The 21,085-nt window shown below is 32.7% G+C and overlaps 1 long non-coding RNA gene and 1 pseudogene across 1 annotated transcript; both read left to right on the top strand.

Moving 5' to 3' along the window:
• Nucleotides 1–8,047: 8,047 nt before the first annotated feature.
• Nucleotides 8,048–12,078, top strand: LOC148611152 (perlucin-like protein; annotated as a pseudogene).
• Nucleotides 12,079–14,105: 2,027 nt separating this feature from the next.
• LOC148611153 (uncharacterized) lies at nt 14,106–16,788 on the top strand. The gene is made up of 4 exons (XR_015924070.1): nt 14,106–14,358; nt 15,392–15,484; nt 16,298–16,526; nt 16,724–16,788. It is a non-coding gene; the product is annotated as an uncharacterized LOC148611153 (long non-coding RNA).
• Nucleotides 16,789–21,085: the final 4,297 nt, after the last annotated feature.

Consider the following 21,085-nt stretch of genomic DNA (forward strand, 5'->3'; position numbering starts at 1 on the left):
TTATCGGAAACTCTTCAATAGGCCTCATAGAAACTGTATTCAAAAATTAAAGTGCAAATAAAAGTTGCCCACTTGTGATATTTACACTTAACTTTTTGTTATGTTCTACTAAAGAAAAAGTATAGGAAATCTTCCCACCAGAATTTTTATACTATAACCAGTCAAAAATATTTCACGGTAAGTAGCAGAATCAAGAACATGAACATAGGAAGAGTTGTTTGTGTTAAGGACCTCACAAATGTATTTATACGGTTTCATTGATTATCTTAAGATATGATGAATAACCCCCTGCCTGGTGTTTAGGCAGAACCATACTTAATTTCTCATAGATTATTTAATCCAAACATTTATTAGTCATTAAGCTAATCAGCAACATTAATGGTAGGTTAAAAAAACCCAAATTATTTGCTTCAGTACACTGTTATCGATAACAACGTATTAAAGGCGTATAAAAAATATTATCTGACCAATTAAAAAGTGATTTCATATCTTTGAATTATTCTTCGTGAGACCACAGAGACTAAGATAGTAACAACGTGTTTGATTTTGTTTGGTTTGATGTTCCGAATGATTGCTGGTAAATTCAAGTTTGATTACAAAGCAACTCATTACTCAGTAAAGGTGTAAGTGGACAGAAACCAACACAAGTAGATCAGGTATGAATAACGTTTTTATTTGGAGCGAGGGTTGATTGTCGTTCTAGGTATGTTTTGCTATAGGTATTGGTAAAAAATATAACAGTTTCACATTTGATGTTCGGTATTAGGCAATAATTTTTTTATAATATGTCAACAAAATTTGACAGGTAGAGGGTCAGAATATCACAATAACTAATTTACCGATTAATTTTTCAGGGTCTGGCAATATTGAAAATTGTACCATTGGTTGGTTTCATAATGCTTTTTATTCAGTAATTTTGAACTGAACCTTCTTATTTAGGCTGAGGAACAGGGTCAATCTTTCCACGGATCGGGCAGAACAAACAACTTTTCCTGATAGGAACCAAGAAATAAAAAAAAGATATTTGCAATGCCAAGTACTAAAATAAATATCAAATGTACTAAAATCGAAAGGGAAAAAAGACCAGTTAAAAAGTAAAAAGTAAAAAAAATATAATGTTAGATTAACAGTGTGTCTCAACTGGTACTATTCGGTCATACACTTTACACTGAAAGAAAATGTGGATACATCACGAAGATTTAAAAAAAAAATTGCCGGAAATGTAGTAGACCACGGACCAAACATGCCAAAGAAGTTCGATTACCAAGGTAACGCTGTAATCAAAGAACACTACTTCTGTACATATATATTCGTCTTTATGGAGTCAACTCCGATTCTTTAAGTGGAAAGATATCGTTTGTTTATCAAATATAGGGTTTAACAATTACATTTTAACGGTTTTAACATAATATTTAAATAAGAATATGGACTATGGCAAGTTTGTTTTAATAAAATCTTGACAATGAAACAAGAAGGACATAGCTGCAGATAGATAGGACAAGTTACTCCAGTCTTTGTACCGTAATTATATTTTGCAGTTTCACAGATCTTCTCATGATGTGCATAAATTAATGCAATTGTACATGTAACTCCTGAAGCATTATTTTTGAAATCATCAAAAGTCGGATTCGTTTTGTATTAAATTTATAACATTTATAGAGAGCTTTTGTACTGCTCATAACGCAGGTAAACTGATATTTATTTACTCAGACAAGGTTGCCTATTTCGCACGGGATACAGCAATGAGATATGGGCATTGATATCGGAATGGTAGAAGTAATTTTACTTATGTTCTGGTAATAATCAACGTATGAGTTGCTGTATTAAGGTGATGCCAAAATTACCTTTCTGATAAACTTTATGTAAGAGGCAAAAGGTAATAGTAAAAAAGAAAAGTCCTTCACACAAATGGCAATATCAAGGTAAAACCGGACAGTTGGAAAAAAAGCAGTGGTCCTGATTATATACGCGCATTTCATATAGAATACACCTGTACCCCTGCTTCCATTTCGAATAATTATTTCCTATAAAATGCAATATATGCATAAAATTGCCATCGGTCTACGTTGCTAAAAACTCGTGCCTTGATTGATTTCTTTGATCAAATGATTATCTGGGCAGAGTTTTCAAAAACGCACCAAATTTCACAATTTACACATTTTGCAATTAAGATCCTTCTTCGTATGCCAACATTACAAAAAAATCAGTTTTTTTCTTAAACAAAAAAGACATATAAATTATTTACAATATTATATAAAAATGTCGCACTACCATCTCAGAGTAAATATCTTAGCGATTGTTTCGAAGCATGGCCTCTCAAGCTTCCAAGACTTTATTTCTCAAAAGATAAAGACAATTTTTGAAATAATTGGATGAAACATTTTAAAAAAATCTTCAAAACTGCATTAACTAACACATTCTTAAAAATTCAAAGTGTTGCAGAGGTTTATTCCAACCAACCAAGAATGATTTGATTATACAACTGACCGTATTTAATTTAAGTAATATACGATCAAAGGCCATATTTTGAATCCCCTTTTGTTATGTTAGAAAGTGAATTAAATACTGCAAATACGATATGCTTTGTTAGCTGATTTCACATCGTGAATAAAAGTAGTTTCAAATGTCCGCCATTTTATTCGGTGCGACTCAAATGTATCAAACTGTAATCCATTACAATCACTTGGCGTCTGTCGTCGTCTTTTATCAATATTTCTTTAACAAATGTCTTCTCCTCTGGAATCACTCATTCGGTCATTACCAAACTCTGTCACCAACATCATTATGGTATCTACTTCGTTTATATAGATCAAGCGTCAAACATGACCGCCAATGATTGTTTTTAAACCACATGGATAAAGTCTCACATTTCTATATATTTTTCAAACTATATTAGAAAATAAAATGTGAACTTCCGTCTTCACGTTGGGTCGTTATTGTAAGAAGACTCCTTGTTAGAGTTATTGTCCTTGGAAGTAAACAAGTACGTTTTTTGGCAGTTTTAGCAAATACTATAATGGATAGAAAAACCACTCAACTGATGAAATGTTACTAATTATAAGGCCTGTATAAGTATTGGGTCAAAGTTGTTGGACGACCCCTTGTTATATTTATTGCCCTTGAAAGGGAAAACTGACCTAGGAAAGTGATTCAGGCTCACAGGAGCCCCTTAGTTGTAGATGATTCGTCTGTTAATGTGGTTGAAAAAGCTTGTTCATTTGTTGAGTATTCTTTATATTTTTAATCTCTAGTAAAACCGGGGTTTAACTATGGGTCTTAGCGTACCAACTTGTTTATAATGATCGAAAATATATCAATATATTTCCATTTAAGGATAAGGTAAAGAATGAAGGCGAAACATGTGGCGATAGTTTCTTTTTTTTTATGCTGAAACGTATTTCAGATACATACAGACTTTCACTCATTGATTTAAATGATAAAACTAAGAGATAATGGTGAAGAGAAATCATGCGTGGACAATGTGCAAGGCTTTGAAATCAATTTTACATCATCAAATCGTTTCGACATCCTGAATTTGCAATAAAATAAGTGTACATGATTCTATGTGCATTGGATGTAGTTAGAGCAAAAGCAAAAAAAATGTTTATTTTAATAACGTTACTATGGCGCCATCTTGGTTCTTGCATGAATATCTATACTTGAATATGATTAATTTATTTAGAGATTTTTTATGAGAGACGTAGCTATTTGTTATAAATGAACAACTTTTCAATGGGTGATGACAACGAAAATATTTGGGACTTCTTAGAGCAATGTAAAGTTTAAATAATTCCGACAAACGGACGTCATTTTGGGTAGCACAGTTTTAAAGAATTCATGTTTTAGATCCTTCAACTTGTATAAACAACACTGCTACAAGAATCAATTACAATTCAAATGATAATTGAAATTCCTAGCACAAACAAGCGGATGTTTTAAATGTTAACAGTTGTTTCTTTTCATAACAATATCAAATATCTTGGAAAGGCAGAATGCAAATGGCTTGTACTGGTTTCAGTTTTGGTGTAGTGAACCAAATGATGGCAAAGATTATCATGATCAAGACCGTTTGCAACTTTACCTTTACAAAATTTCAGATGACATGATGACACATTTCATATTAAGAAACGGTTTATTTGAAGTCGAAGTAAGTCCTTATGGCAAGAATAACAACACATAAAATGAAATCGAGAAATGGTGTCGAAATTCAATTATGTCGAACATGTTGATTTTGAATTGAAATCTAAATAATAATAATAAAACTTAAAAATGTCTTAAAACATACAGTTTGGGACTAATCAACTGAATATTAGATGTAGTAGGTGTGTTTTATTAAAATTATTCAAACTCTGGGTAGGTATATAATAATGATAATATCCACAAGTGTGTTCTGCTATCGTACATTTGATCTTAGAACTTTCCCTAATTGGTCTATTATGTGTTTGGCTATCAGGGAAACTTCTTTTAAGCATGTCTTGTATAAACTTATATTATGGTGAATTCAAATGTTAAAATCAGATCAAAACTCGTATCGTGGATCAGGAGCACCGAAATTGGTAAGCATCCTCTGCTTTTCTGGATACACCCGCAGACAGGTTCATGGTGACGACTGTAAAAATTTCGTAATGATTGGATTTAATCTTGTAATCCCGGTTCCAGAAGCCTAATTGATAGACGTCTAATGCGGTACAAAACGTCTGCGTAGTATCAGCCAGCTCTTTTATAAAATATACAAGATTGAAGACATTACTACAGAAGTTTTATGGTTGTCACCGTGAACTCGTTGATCGTTACAGTGTATCCATCTGCAACTTGAAAACTGATTTGCTCACCTGACATGATAAAAAACTATAACAAATTGAATAAGTATGGTATAGCTATTTACTAGTTTATAGCAATGAATACATGGGGAAGGGCTTTGTTTACAAACTCTATATATATCTGTTTTTAAAATAATGAATAATTGCAACTTAAAATAAAAAAATGCCCCATTTAGGAATAGTATCAGAGAAATAATATCAAAGCTTTTCGATAAGTTTTTAATAGTTTCTTATTTAATTATTATAAGTTGTTCTGTTTCAGGTTTTCTGGCACCATAACAGCCAACATCATCAGAATCACAACCACTATCATCAATATAACCGACACCATAAACAAAGTCACCATCAAAACATCCATTACCACCATTACTGCCGACATCAACACAACCATAACCACTGTCATCAATATATCCTTCAGAATAACCAAAATCGCTATCACAACTACTATCAACACCATAACCACCAACGTCACCAGAGTCACCACCACAACTGCCAACATCACCAGAATTGTTGCCATAAGGTGAGTTTGTAGCTCTGTTATATACTTAACCATAAGTAAGAGACTCATGAGGTTTCTTTTCGAAGTCTTTTTCTTTTAATAGTTTTACTTGTATAATATTGTATAATAATCAAGAATTGTAAATGGTTATTGAAGAATGCGAAAGGGAAAAAACCTAAATTGTATTCCAAAGTTTTGAAAAGCTGTAATAAATAAAAAATGTTCATAATATGTACAGTTTTTAGAGTCAATATTTAATACTGGTCTGTTTTGAGTCATTAAATAAAGTTTTGTAAATGCTGATTTTAAAAGGAAAAGTTTGACGTTCCTGTTTTCTGGAATTTGGTGGTGTTCCTTTCTTGGACACAGCTCTGGATTTGCAAGATTTTGAGGCCAGACTGGAATATGATGATTCATACTTTAAAAGTGCAAAATTTTTAACTGTCCGTCATCAAACAACACATTTGAGGTGACGGGTACTACATGTATATACAAAGTGGAATAAAAATAACTTTAGCATACAACTTAGTGGTCATTATCGTACGTGTAAATATGAATTAAAATTGGGGTTACATTCAAAACTAAATCCAACACATTTACTTAACAAGCTAAACATATCTTCTTCAATATTCTTTCTTGTTAAAAATTTAAATGAGATCTTGTCTAGCAGTGTAACGAGCACTAGGTATACATTCTATTGATCTGAAAATACCCACTATGACGTTCCGAAAGGAATAAGAATGTGACCAACGCCAATCTTGCTACAAGATCTCTTTGATTTTTATAGAAATTGAGATGGAAAACTATGAATACGATAGTAGGTATACATAGACGATACTGTAATGAATTTTGATTATATTACAGAAGATGAACTGTATGTTTTATGAAAAGCAACACAACATGCAAAACTCTCAATAAAAGAGTTTTAACAAAATAGTACATTCCATTTCTTTAGTTTATACCTAACAATAATTTGAATAGTGACTTTCATTTTCATAAAACAAGGTCATTTTAAAAGGATAAATGTAAAACACATCGATAAGATAACACAACCTAAATTATACGCCGACAAGGGGAAGAATCCCAGACGGACAGAGGGACATTCATATATATATATATATAAAGGTCTGAAAAATTCCCAACGATGTTAGAACTGTCAAATTTGCGATGCAAACTTTTTGTCGTTCCCTCCGCGGGACTTGAACTCGTACCGCTGTCACATCTATGGCAACACCGCCTGCACTAAGTCCAGCGCCCTAGACCAATAGCCTAGCTGGCCGAGCTATCAAACACTACATTAATTTTGAAACGCAACGACGAACCTTGGAAGATGTTCCTGGTCGACAAACTTAAAAACGAAAATGCAGCTTTAAGGATGCGGATAATATTTTGGATGTTGATTCTGGGAAGATAATTAAAGAAAAAGAAGCAAAGATTCATCATCTGCTAGAGAAATGTGAAATTCTACAAGATGAGCTTATTTATGCAAAATTACAAATTCCACTACTTGAGCAAAATATGGTAAATCTAGAACTAGAAACAGAACAAGTTACAGCGTTTTGAATATATACAAAAAAGTAAAAAAATAGATATATCACAGTTGCGTATTTATTTTAGGAATTTACTTCATATAGATAACAATTAGGAATTTTGTTAGTAGTGAGACTTAAACTTATGTATGCAATCAAACATGGATGGCAGAATTTGTAATATGTGATCTCGATTAATTTGTATTTATAGTGAAACAGGTGAGCACAATTTGCCACATATGATATAGGTGATATTTATATACAGGATCATTTTAGATATAATGCATTACATGAAGGTATAACGATCATAGGTTTTAAAGACAGATTGATGCTGAGTACAAGTTTGTCTTGAACGTAAAGAAATGCTTATGACTTCATCAGAATAACCCCTATTCTTTGTTTTAAATTTGCTATAGTACAAAGGTCACGTAGAAATTCTGTAGAAATTCTTATCAGTTATGATAAGAAGATATGAAGTAATTGCGCTCGGTCGACTAAATAAAAACTGCGCATTTCTTGTAGTGAAAATGAGAATAATTTACTTCTATTGTACTGTTGCAATATAAAATTTCGGTAAGTATAAACTAACATTACTTCGAATATAAACTAAGACTCGGTGTGAACAATTGAATATCGTTCATTCAAAAAATGCAAAGCAATCAGGCATGTCCAATGGACACATGAAGTCAGAATGTCGTTTAAAATTAGTGGAAAACAAACCGGTGGAGTGAAATCATTACCAATGCACCATATCAAAATAACCCCTCGTGTAAGTAAAATGTAATTAACATGCAAGCTAGTGAATTAAAAGCTAAAGAACAAATAGAAGTAACATTGTTTTATCATAGAATGGCCTTTTATGACCAATTGGTTTATCCCCAGCGATAGTTTGGGTCATTTATTTTGATTCTAATAGGACTAGTTTCTTCATATTATTGAATAAACACAGACTATTAGTTGCCGCACGAAATATTGGTCATGTGTTTATCAATTATTTTACTATGGGTGTGGCCTAAGAGCTTTAAAGCACGTCATATTGGAATATAATATAAACTTGCATAAGTTTTAAAAATATGAAGTTAGTTGCCCCAGTTTCAATTTTGGTGAAGTCCGAATGTCCTTTTAGATCGGTTTACTATGGAACATCCTGTTTTTTGTTTAGTAGTACAATGATAACCTGGTATGATGCACACGTGAGTACTTTTTCATCACCTTGATAATATTTCAAGTAACAAGAGCTCTACGTTGATGATAATTCAAAAGAAAAAAAAAGTAATACATTTATTCAAATGCAATTCATTTGTGTTCATTTTTTTTATTAGCGAGCTAATGAAAATAACATTGTGTGATTGACTGTATGTCTTACAATTCTAGCTAAATTAATGACTGTAATGACCATGCAAAGTCAAAATATAACTGAAAAAAACAAGTACTAGCTGCTTAAACGCTCTTTTTGTTTTACTTAGTCATATGTTGACCGCATTATCACATCAACACTTACAATGCAATTTGTCTAACTCAACACAAAAATACGTTGTCCTGAAACATCAAAGCCAAATTAGTGTTGAGTAGGACGGAAAATGTAAACATTAATGATGAATATCAAGTCGTTGCATCGAGCAAGCAACATCGTTATATACAATGAAACATTGTCTGGTATAACAGATGGACCTTATCTGTTAGGCTAAAAGGTAAAACAAATACTCATATAACCACCACATGCAATACAATGGATGGAGCCTCAGTGTTTTACTTGTATGAATTTTGAAATTTGTAATACTGCAAATTTTTATGAATATGATAAATAAAAGTTTATATAATTCGGGTTCAGACTAGTCTGACTCCTGGGTTGGTGGATATCCTTTGGAGACCTTAGGTCCAACAGCATTGTTATCGACCCAGTTTTTAATGGATCCTTATTTTTGACTAAGATGCAGCGGAAGTTTTATCTACCGGTGCTCTTCTAGATTTTTTGGTTTAATCCATTGTTACGTTGTTTACTTTAAGTTTTCAGTTGGTTTATCAGTAGGTAACTCTGTATTAATTTGCCTTTACTCCAAAATGCTTCTTCGTATTCTACAATTTATACTAGCATAAACATAAAATTCACACAAAGCAACGGTCTTCCAGAAAAGCGCTGCGAAATATTAAGAGGACTATGTACGAAACTGATCAAAATAAGCAGGATGTTACAATGTTAGACCATCGAAAACAAATGTCTTCCATTTACCATGTAGACAGATATTTGAATTAAATATAAGAACTTTTATATGTACTCAGTATTCTTATCTTATCCTTGCCCTATTGGTGAACACGTTATTTGGATTGCATTTCACATAGTTATACAGTACTCGTGTTGCAATTTACGTTGTTTGTTTTCATTGGATGTAGTTTACATTTCGGTAAGAAGTAAATGTAGAAAAGTAATGACTCTGTCATTGAAAAAAGGCCCAATATTCTTTTTAAATATGATTAAACATAAAAAAGTTTCTTTGGTAGAGATAAAAAATGCAAAAGATCAATAATACGACTACCCACTCCAAGGAAGTACGATTTTATACGTCTTCCCATTTGCAGTATAACACATAAACAAACACAAACTTTATTGTCTGTCCGATATTTCGATGATTTTTTATACATGGGCGATAACAATAGAGCTTGAAGTTTATACATCTGCGTTTTGTACGTATATTGCAGCTTCTGTTCGATCAGAATGCCCACTAGGGTGGCACCACTATGATGTCTCCTGTTTCTTGTTTAGTACTTCAGCACCTACTTGGTTCGATGCTCATGTGAGTTTTGTAAACATTATACAACTTTATGGCGCATTCTTTAGTGGAAGCAGTGTTTACATAAACCGTTACCTATGGTAGAAATATAATTGACAAATATTAATTTCAGCTACAACTTGGCATGTCTTGTAAACATTCTTTAATTACCACAACATTTGGAAACATAGTTGGCATATCAATTAATTATAACGTAAATGCACAGCACAAACAGAAAAGACTTAACATCATTTTAAAAATATGCATTAAATGTAAATGTTTAGCAACGTTTAATATTCCTCAGAGATTAAAAAATATTGCCTTGGAAAAGTTATAGAAAATTGTCTTGAGATTGTCTTACTGATTTATTTTTACATTTTTACATTTAATTCTATTAGAGTTCTTGTCAAGCCCATAACGCTAGGCTGGCTGAAATACATAGACTCTACGTTTGCTCTACATAATAACAAATAGTAAAAAATGCGCTGTCGTCCGAAAAGATGAACACACATCTAATTTTTTTGTCATTTTACAACACATATCATAACATACACATGAAATATTAGACATGTGAAACATGAAACAGAAATTCGTGCCACCTGTCATTTTGTAAGTTCTGTTTTATTGTTCTAATAACCTTCCATTTTAAATCTTCCTAATGTACGAAACACGCTTAGAATTGTTATGGTTCGAAATGTTTGAATTGTTAGGCACAGGTAAACATTAGGTACGTATAACTACGAAGAGTCTTTAAAGATTTGTTTTATTTCATTTTTATTCGTTTCATTCTGTTTCGATTTGTTTCGATTTATTTCATATTTATCGACTATTTTTGTTTCGTTATCGTATTGCAACTTTAAACACCCGAATACTAATAACATCATTTTTTTTTAAATATCCATGCGCCATGCTGTTGTCTGTTTTGGCCATCCATATCTTGGAAAAGTTATGATTCTTCGAGATTCGTATGGAGTCATCGAAGCTAGCGAAAATGTGCCAAGACTGTTGTGATTCTCGAGGGCATTTATAAAGGACACACAATTGTAGATGCAATGATGCTTTTTAAACACTTGGAATTGAAAGTACAAACCGGATACTCATGCCTTTTCTAGCCATAAGTACACAGAATTCAGTAGATGATACAAACATTAACGCTCTCTTAAGGAGCGTAAAACTAGTATAATCAAGACAAAGACTGACAAAAATGTATGCATTCTCATAATGGCTATCTTAAAACGTTCATTTAAAGTTAAGATTCAAATACAGCTATTTTAAATATCCACACATTAGGTTACTGACTTGGTGGCAGAGATGATGTCATAGAAGGAGTATGGCAGTGGGCTAGTACTGGTTCCACCTTCACTGTGACAGATTGGGTACCGGGAGAACCAGATGACAAGACCGGACAAGACTGTCTTCTTATATGGAAAGACGCAAAATATCAGTGGGATGATGGGGTCTGTGATGGAAAATTAAGATACATCTGCGAATCAGAGTATGTCAAAATAAGAAAACAAAAAATAACCGGTAAATCACTTTCCCGTTGAAAAAGAATAACAAAATAACCAAAAGCAGCATGACGGAAACCTTTTCTTTGATCTTGTTGATTTGAAATGCCATTATACCTTTATGAGTAAATGCCAATATATTATATCATAAATTTAGTACTAAATACAAAATATTTATACGAATATATGTCAATTTCGTTTATCTGTATCACGACCATTGCCATTTACTCTATATCGCATACCACGTATCGCGACCCTTTCAGAACTCCTTATCCTTTAGTCCCGGTGTCTTCCAGGTTTTTACTAGCATGGGCAGACGACACTTGAAAATAATAATAAATGAAGGACTATCAGCAAATTACATCGGCGGTAAACATTCTGTTTACTCAGTATAAACATAGTGAAAGAGCTTATATCTCATTTCCTGCGATGGACCTACATGTACAAGTAATTGTGAATGTCATAGCAAAGCAAAATTTTGTACAAGAACCAAAACCATTCACGAACATATATGTAATAAACCCCATTCTCATTTGCCCTTTGACAAAATACCTTCTCTCTGGACGTTATAAAATATATGATTCAAAAACTATACACGGTAAGATCCGTATCGCATGCCTCGGGCCAGATATTGGTATGTTTTTTAAGATGCGGTATCCGATACTTATGTTGCTTTGAATAATTCTCTTATTTTTTTCATGTTCATTTTAGTTTATTGCAAAATATTAAAGAACATTTTTCGGTATCCCGAATGCATAAATATTTTATCATAATAGGGGTAAATTCCTGTTAGTGAGCAGTGTACAAAAACCTCAGAAAACCAAAGCAGAATTTCATTTAACCTTTATAAAGTCGTTTTTGAAATCAGGAAGAGTTCATGTTAGCTATTAAATTCAAAACCCAAAGTCTCCCAAATAAGTCATTATAGACATAGATATTATATATTCTTTCGATTTTTAGGTATCCTGCAGAACCTGTGATAGGTTAAATACCATAAAAGATCAAACTTTTTACTGAATAAAAACTGACCAAGCCTTTGAGTTAACCGTTGTACATTATTTACGAGTTGAAAAAGGCAAGTTCTTCAAGTCATCGATTAATAGATGGTAGTACAAGTTCACGGAGTTTTACGAAAAATTGAATGAATAAACATGTACATTACGTAAGCTAATCGATTCATGTAGGAAGAGTTGATGATCGGAAACGATATTACCAGGAAAAATATGTAGAAACTCTATCGATGGGAACACTTGAATGAAAATTATTAAATCAGAAACAAAAATTAGAAGATCCCTCGGGGGATATTTAAAGGTTTCTCTATGATGCGATAAGTGCACTACTAAATATACATCTCAAGTATATGATTATGACAATTTATGCGTCATATCAACGAGCGTAAGTGCAAATCACAACAATCTACTACGTGATTTCAGTTACTTTTAAGATCAGTGATGTTTGACAACCCATTGGGACGACCCCTTCATCTTAAGCATGTACACACCATTATAGAACATTTACCCAAGCCTTATCTCTAAACACTGCATTTGTAGAGATTGATTTATAACAATTGGATGTTGTCAACTTGTTGTACATATGATAATTACAACATTATGAATAAGAAAAAGAATCATTGAAATGGGAATAAATAGCATTGCACGATTGTGTTATGGAAATTAAATATTTACTTATTAGACTTGCGACTATTGACAAAAAAGTTACTTTATAGGGTCGTCGTATATAAAAAAAGGTATTTTTGTTTTTTTTGTAATGAAGAAATCTTGTGAGGATAAAAATGCCAGACTAGCTGAGGTACATTCAACCCGAACGGCAACGTTTTTAAAAACTATTTCATCGCATCACAGATTTGGTTCGAATCTTGCAAAATGGTGTCAAAATTTCTTAACTAGAACCTGTATTAAATAATAAGTTATAGAAGCAATTAAAAATTACGTAGTAACCTTAATGAGTCTCCCTAACTTATATGGTCCGGTGGCAACTTCCAACTGTCATTGAAATGTGTTGTATGTTACTAGATTAAAAATCATGGTTGCTATTTTGAAATTGTCAAGTTCACTCTCAACTGTATTGGCATCTGGATGGCATTCAATACTTCAATATAAACTTCGCATAAATTCAGGGAAAGTCGAAATATCTATGGTTGTCACCATGATCTAAATGACATAAAATAATCTTTTTGAATATGATCAGAGATTCCACTTAATATTCATGACTTACCTTTTCAACTAACCTTATTCACCTTCCCATAGCACCAAAGTTAATCCTTGGGTATGAGTAGGGTTTTTTTTCGCTTTTCCAGGTTTGGGGAAAAAAATTGTTCCTTTGTACCATGCATTGTTTACGTTGTGTTCCTAGTGTTGTTTTTCCAAGAAACCTTTCCTAGTGTTGTTTTTCCAAGAAACCTCTCCTCGTTAGCACCTTGGTATTGCAGATTCCGTCCAATACCAAAAGAAAACCAACTTAGACAATGATGGATGATAATACTGGTAATGATAATAATTTAACACAAATTTGAACAATAAATATTTTGTGAACTATTTCATTGTACTTTATTTAAAGATTTCCTGCAACCTCAACAATTAATCATAAGTGATTATATCTGTGATTAGCAATTTACAAACAGTTCAATCCTGAATTGAAGCGATCAGTTAACCTTTCAATATTAACCTTTGGAGATTTTCTTTAAAAAATACAAAGATTGGTAGTAATATGACATTTATTTCCATTTATGATGAGTGTATAAAACAATGCATTCAAATAATAGATAAAGGAAGTATAGCAGTAATGAAAACACGTATATCTACATGTTTTGTCGGAAATACTGCATCTGAGTTATAATAGTTCAAATCGTAGATCAATATTTGTTCTTGCTTAGATATATGCATGTCAATGCTAAACGTTTTAAATGGTGTTGCTCATTTACTTTTGTTACTTTTTATGTATTACTTTGGTTAGTTTATGTTCTTTATTGTACGTGTCAGTTTTCTTTGTCTGGTCTTTTTTCCTGGATTACAAGTTGTTTGTTTCATTTTCGTTAAAATCTTCATTCCCTTTATTACTTTTTAACACAAAGCAAAACTCTAAATCAAAAATCTAATAAATGGAACGGTGAATATTTTAGCATTGGAAGAATTGTCATGTCCAACAGGTTGGGTTTAGTTCAACCATAGTTGTTTTTTGTTCAGCAATACGTCCCTTTACTGGAATGCTGCATTTGTAAGTACGTGTAATTGACATGAAATATTTGTTATAAAATTTGTTGTGCTTTCTCCTGACCTTTCTTGGGATTCAGGTCAGGCTAAAGACTTTTAAAAGTGGCACTTCCCCATCAATTGTTTAGTCGCAAAGAATGAAACACCTTGCTTTAAAATTTCTGAACAATGTTTGTCTCGGTGTGAGAATCCAATGATGTAGCTCCTTTAATATTCTGTATCATCGGTAGATATTTTGTTTATCAACATTACATTACAGGGGTACGGCATTGATATTCGACTATTTTAATTTATTGTGTTAAATGGGAATATAAATGCCAAACAGCTTTAAAAATGAGTACAAATTTACTCCCGGAAGGAATTATTTCTTTCCTAATATGACAAATACAGTATTTGTTGTGACAATAATTTCCCTAGGCGTCGCCAAAATAACGACTGTATCGTTTAACCTCCCCTGTATGGAAGTTGGATTAAATTTGTATAAATATGTCATCGTATGTGTTAAATGTGTGTATTTATATAATTGATTTCAGTAAGATTATCTGTCAGCCGTTAAATCATCGCGTAAACGTTTTTAAATGAGTGTTTTGTCTCAAAGCGACAGCGAAAGAAAAGAGACAGTGCGCAGGAGCTAAATGTGGGGTTGTACCGACATTACTGTTTGACGATATGAAGATGCTACATTAGAATTTATTTTTATTCATTCAAACAACATCTCCATGTAAACGACTTTTTAATATATTATCCATAATCATTTTATCACATGTATTAATCATGATGACTATTTCAAGTCACATTTGAATGTACACGTATTTTCTTCATTTATAAACCAATAATTTAACGTTACTAGTTGCTATCGACGGGCTTTTATCAATGAAGACTGAATATCCAGTTATTTGCCAGGAAATGAAAACAGGAGGCGCCTTCAGGCGTTATAATAAGGGCAAATACGTCCATGTCACATTTAAATATGAAATTGATATTAATAGATACATACCTAATGTTGTACATTATGAAATTTGAGTTTTTTTTTTCAGTGTACCTGTAAGTCATTTGAAGCCCGATTAGCCGAAGTGCACTCAATAGCAGTAAAGACTTTCATGAAAAACATCTCTTCTTTTTTTCTCACGGTACGACAATGCAGGGTTTTTTTTCAACACACACAAAAAGTACTGCTTGTTATGGTCATAAACCGCTATCGAAAAGTATCCCGTAGTTCTAAGTTTGTGATACAATGGAACTTTGATTCAAGGTGTATGAAGAATTTAGAACATCCAGTGATTTTTTACCCCTTATTAATGGTCCGAATATTGACCTCTTTCCCATAAGTAAGTAAATTGAAATATTGTCGAAACCTTTTGACATGACTAGATGGAGATATTTTTAACCATTATAACCATTATCAACTATACTGCATCAATTTTATCAATCAGAGTCTACTTGATGGACACCAATACACAAACGATAATGGTCCTCCAATAATTTTATTCATAAACTACTGTATATAAAAAAAAAAAAACATTGCGCTCATGTTTATACAAATGTATATTGTTTCCAAAAGTAATAATATTCAAGTTTTGTTTCAGTTGCATAGGCCCCCAAAATAGTAGGAAAACTATTGAACATACTTTGGAATTACATTTTGTTCATTACATTAATAATATTTTGATTTGCTCGCATTACTTGGTACCTTTAACATATCTCAATCTCATTAAGTGAGTAGTACATGTACAGAAAGGCTGAACGACATGTAATCAGCACATACTACTCTGTTAATTCTTTTTTTAAATAGTCACAAATAATGTACGAACATAACTATCAATTACAACAAGTGCGGATACTTTGATATAATTATATCACATATTCGTTTTGGTGCATACAATTTAGAAGTGCATATTCATTACCTTGTTTAATCTATTTCATCATTTCTATTTTTAAACCAGTTTTTTTATTCAATGGAGATTATTGGCTTGGTGGAACTGATCATGAAATCGAAGAACGTTGGAAGTGGTCAACATCCGACATCATTATAACAGATTTCGTATCAGGAGAACCCGATGCTTTACGAGATCATGACTGCATCCTTATTGGAAAAAAAGAAAATTACAAATGGGATGACCGTTGGTGTTGGGAACCGAACAGACATATCTGTGAGCGAAAGCTTTTTGGCAGGTAATAATACTGATTCACAATTATGCACTTGCTTCGAATATATAAAAAATGGCATATTCATAAAAGAAACGCATTCAATCATGAGCTAACATAAAGTCTTCTTGATAATGTCATTGAAAACAGCATGGAGGTACACGATACAAGAAAACGTTATATATAAATTTTAAACATGCTGCTGTAGTTGTTTTCTTTTCCAGATACCCTGTTGGGACCATCATTGGTTAATCAAGAAGGCGAATGTCGATAAATGCATGCACTAATAGTCACATTGTGTATTGTATATTATTTCATTATCCATTTCATGACCTGTCACACGTTGTTGTTTATTGTTATTACTTACGTTATTTCTAAACTAGGTCACTATTAAAAAATGATTCTTAAAAGTTATTAAACACTCTATATGTAAAATGAAATCAAAGGTAGGATTGTTGGAAGTTAAAGAACAGAACAAAAATAGTAAACGAAACATTTCATCAGCATTACCGTAATACAAAAAAAGTAAATACAGATCACAGAAATGCCTTTCTCAAGCATAAAGACACCTTTAAATAAGCTCTGAAAAGCCTCGACTACAAAATTAATGACATACACGGTAACAGAATAATGTCACGTCTTCACAATAAACTAAAAATGCAATTAACGACATAAAGATACATTAATGTCCAAGATCTCCTGACTATGGACAGGCGCATTTCTTCTATGGGGCTAAGCTAGTTTTAAAAGGCCTTAACCATTCACCTATGTCGTAAAGTCGCTGAAACAACAAACAAACACCCCTGCAATTCATCCAAAAATACACCGAGATATTTCATGAAGAGCAATAATGAACTTACAGTACCGATTGAAAATGGGCAGTAGTCAAACGAAAGGAAAGTCCATATAACAAATGAAAATATCAGGGCAAAAACCGGAAAGTTGAAAACCACCGCAATGGCACTGACTTAATACAGGCAATTTGAAAATGAAAAGGTGTGATGAACCAGGTTTTATAGCGCGCTGAACCTTCTGTTCTATTACGGTTCATTATTTCCAGTATATGTTACACAAACGAGCAGCATAAAATTGCCACTGGTCTAAATTGGAAAAAGAAAGGAATCAAAACAGTACAAAAGATATTAACTATTAATTAGTGAAAATCAAAAGTTCTACATACAAATATATAGTTAATCAACAACACGAGTTTCAAAATAAAGTTTGAACTTTGAGCGGAAAATGCGTCAAGTTCAAGATAAAATAATAGTAGACAAGTAAAAACTACAGAAAAATAATTTATATACATTATGAAATTCCTTTATGAATATTTTTTTCAATAAGATATAGATATCGGCCATAAAACTATTTTTGGCAGCGTATAAAACATATAGTCTTATAACTTTCGTCCAAACCCTGTCTGGGTACGTTGGGATCTGTAGAAGTCAAAATAGTCGGTACTAGCTCTGACATGCATTGATAACTGAGAAATATAAACTCCATATGCAAGGGAAACTGGTATATTCTTCAGAAGAAAGGCAAATTAAAACTTTTAAGATCAAAATAATTTTGTTCGTCATATATTTTTAACTGAGATGACTACTTTCGTCAAAGTTGAGAAAAAGGTATAAAATTGCACGGCAGTAGACTTTTCAATTACTAGTTCTGATGAAATTTAGGATTATCATCGTTTATATATGATATGTGAAATGAAAGGTTCTAGCATTTTTGCCTTTCAGATGATTTTGAAGGAACTCCGATTCATAAGAATAAAGAAACAACTCGGCCTAAAGAGGGGCAAAATTAGTGTCCAATGGAATACTGATACTTCGTGAAAAATATATATTGACAAGGAGAAAATCTAGGATAATAATAGTAATACATTTCTGCGGAGGAACGAAATTTGATTCTTTCTGAAATATCTTTACAGTTTTTTTTTCAGAATTCAGTTATGATTAAAACCACTAAGCGAGTAAACAGTTTCACAGTATTTTTGTTGTCATTCCTTCACTGCGGACATTATTGTGGTGAGAAATTCAGACAGCTAGTTTGTGAACAAGTGGATGAACCTGCCATGTACCTTACAGTTTTCTGTATTGATGTTTATGTAGTTATCGTAGGTTCGGATCACCAGTGAAGACATGGCTCGAGGGGATAATAAAGACACATTTAGAACAGGTAAAAGTCAAACGGTTCTTATGTTGGGCCTTTACACTAACGTCCTAGAATGCCTGTTTATAGTAAAACAATTAACGGCCAATTGTGTTGGTGCTACTATTAGAGACAATAGGAATAAATTGACTCTTGAAATATGGCGGTATTTTTTTTTCATTTATTCTTTTCAGTTTGGAATGATGCTGATGTTAATCGCATCAACTCCTTTATTTGCTAATGGAATGTGCGGAAATATTTTGTTGTTGTCACAAAGGTACTCCGATTTGACAGGTCTAAAATGAGGAAAGAAATTGCATCACAAATAATACTTGCTAATCTGTAACTGAATGAAAAAGTATATATGCTTATAGTGTAGAGTGCCTAATCTCGAAGGTGTTTAAGAGTATTTACATGCAGTGTGAAGAGATTTCAACGAATTTTTGTAAACCAAGAGGCTATTGAAGTTTCAAAAGAAGGTCGTCAAAGATTTCTGATAATGATATTGGCGCTGATTGTCGAGGATTACGTAGTTGATATCGTTATTGACCACGATGACGTTTAGTACTGAGATGGGTGTTAAAAAGACCTAATTTTACTGCATTTACAATGTAGTTCTTGGTAGATTTCCGACACATTTGATATTTTTGTTGTAGCCACATGGCATTACAGAACCTATAATATCAATATCCAACAACTTGTTGTTACGTATTTTATTACTGCTTTTCTAGAAACACCCGCCGAGTTGCTCATGAAAAGTCAAGTCCGGGGTAGACAAACGAGGAAAGGAAAACTATGACCCGTTGAATAAATCAGTTTTCATGGTGCTGATGGATACACCATAACGATCCGCGAGTTCATGATGACGACCATAAAACTTCTGTAGTGATGACTTCAATCTTGTATCAACATAACCCTGTTCAAGAAGCCTATTTGTTAGAGTTCTAGCGCGATACAAAAAGTCTGCGTAGTTTCGGCAAGCTCTGGCATAACCTATGAGTTGTGATTTGAACACTCCATACGCAGGAGCCGAAGGGATGTTGCCACAGATAAAAGAAAAGTTGGCAATTCTGAATGAAAACTCATTACGTTTGTCGTAAATTTTGGTCAATAGTTTTCCTTTATCATCGATTCTAAGTGTAGGTCAAGATATGAGGCTGACTTCACAGTATCTGTAGTATCCTTTACCTCAAGTTCTTTTGGGTAGATGCGATGTATCAAATCCCCGAAATTAGGATTGTTTAAAGATAATACGTCATCTATATTGCGGAAGCTGAGATTGAAGGATCTAGCCAAACGATATTCTTTATGAAATGGTAGCTCTAAAATACGTAAGTATTTGAAATTGTCCTACAGCTTGAATTCAATATATGAAATCCAATTCTAAGAAAAAAGTTGAATGTAACCCACGCTAAATGTCAAAATCCTATTATCAACGACCAGAAAGTGAAAGTCTTTAAAAAAATTTAGCACACCAATAATTCATATTGAACTGGCAGTTCTTTACAACAAAAGACATGGCTGTCTAAAAATCTTCGAGTAAACGCACACAATGTCGAACGCGTATCATTTGTTTTTGCTTTTTCGTTTAGGTGTCCCTCTCATGCACGACGTAGCCTTGTTTTTCATAAACACTCCTCATAAATGTTGTTCCCTACTAAAACCGTTTGGCATATATGAAATGCATGTGCTTTAAATGTTTAATCTTTTGCCGAATCTCAACATTTGATCTTGTTTTCTTGCAGCAATGTCAATAAAAGTATCTCAAGAACAACGAAAATGACACAGCATTGAACCTTGAAAATAAAAATGAAATATAAGTATTTTTACGTGTATGCATTTTGATTCTTTTGTGGAGAACGGTTTTAATTGTGGTATTTCTGGTGTTGTCATGATCGTAGACTTTTTGTCGTTTGTAGCTTTGGAATTAACATTACTTCGGCGTGATTCATTTTAAGGTTTCATGCTACTACTACAATTACTTGTGAGTGATGTCATTAGTATAATGAAAAGGAATGTGGTGAAAATGTCAAAGAGACAACAATTCACCTGGAGGAGAAATGTCAGCTCAAGGCTACCCATCGGTCTTCAATGAACGACAAATTCAGCTTGACCCAGAATTGTATGTATTTTGTTAGTTTTTAAGCAAGTTTGAAAATTGTCTTTGAGCCAATAGCAGTCAATCGCAATATATGACGTCATAACCCCATTTTCTATTTTGACGTTTTTACTTTCCACTTCAATTTTTTTTGTGAAATTGACCAATGTAATTTATGTGTAAATGTAATAGATGCATTTAGATGGTAGAGGACTTACAGAGGCTAAATTTGTTTTGAAAAAAAAAATGCATTCATGTTTTGCCGTTAATAATAGGACTTAATAATGTGTAATTTCTTAAATGTAAATAATATGAGCACCAAAGGTAAAATATATATTTT

This window comes from Perna viridis, chromosome 7 (assembly GCF_037379345.1).
Source record: "Perna viridis isolate PV_CMFRI_1.1 ecotype Kerala chromosome 7, ASM3737934v1, whole genome shotgun sequence".
In the NCBI taxonomy this organism is placed as follows: domain Eukaryota; kingdom Metazoa; phylum Mollusca; class Bivalvia; order Mytilida; family Mytilidae; genus Perna; species Perna viridis.